Source organism: Penaeus monodon, chromosome 25, assembly GCF_015228065.2.
Source record: "Penaeus monodon isolate SGIC_2016 chromosome 25, NSTDA_Pmon_1, whole genome shotgun sequence".
NCBI lineage: Eukaryota > Metazoa > Arthropoda > Malacostraca > Decapoda > Penaeidae > Penaeus > Penaeus monodon.
The window spans coordinates 40,053,825-40,054,733 of NC_051410.1; positions in this window are offsets into that span (position 1 = coordinate 40,053,825).

Consider the following 909-nt stretch of genomic DNA (forward strand, 5'->3'; position numbering starts at 1 on the left):
GCTCTCTCTCAGCACATAGTCGTAGTTATCTTCACCATTCTTCGTTTTAACAACTAACGTCATTATCCTTTTTATCAACCATTACCATTCTCTCTGTAATATCAACTATCATTACAAGAAATATTGCCGTCATTACTATTTTATACGCAATTCTAGATGTTAATATAATTAAGAAGCTGGCCAATATTATTAACACTTTTAAAAAATGCTAAAAAGGAGTAAAATATGTTATATAACTCTGTCTCACGCCATTGGATTTCACATCGTAACTAGGTGCACTCAAACACCCACGCTCGCCCACGCTATTTATTTATTTCTACCTAAACGAAAGCGATTTCTAGTCAACCAAGTAAAGAGAAATAGCGTACATGCGGAAGGCAGTCGTTTGCTAAAAATACAACTACCGTTTGATTTAAGTTTAGCTTTGTCTCTGCTATTCATAGATACTAGCAGAACCTCACATTAGACAGCGTGGAACCTTACTATTACTTGCATGACCTACTTTTCTCCATATGTGGGATTTCTATACGCTTCGTCTTGATAAACAACAGGAGATTTATTTCTTATTATATTGTTATTGATTAATTGAATAGGAATGATAAGGATGATGTGGATAATTTTCTCTTTTCCGACAAATTTAGGCACTTCCGCGTTGCGATTTTTTTCGCGTAATGACCTTCCCTTGTAAATTTTTTTGTCAAGCGATGAAGGAATTTTGTGCAGATGAAATCAGGCTTTACGCGGCTCCCAACTTAGTAACTCAGAAAAATGAACATGTCTTAAAAGAGGGATTTCACAATATATTTATTCCTTCTTTGACCCGGCATTTTGAAAAAGAGCTATGTGGGCTTGATGAAAAGACGGGAGACGCAATTTCAGAATACAATACATAAAGTCATAAAGGATGCT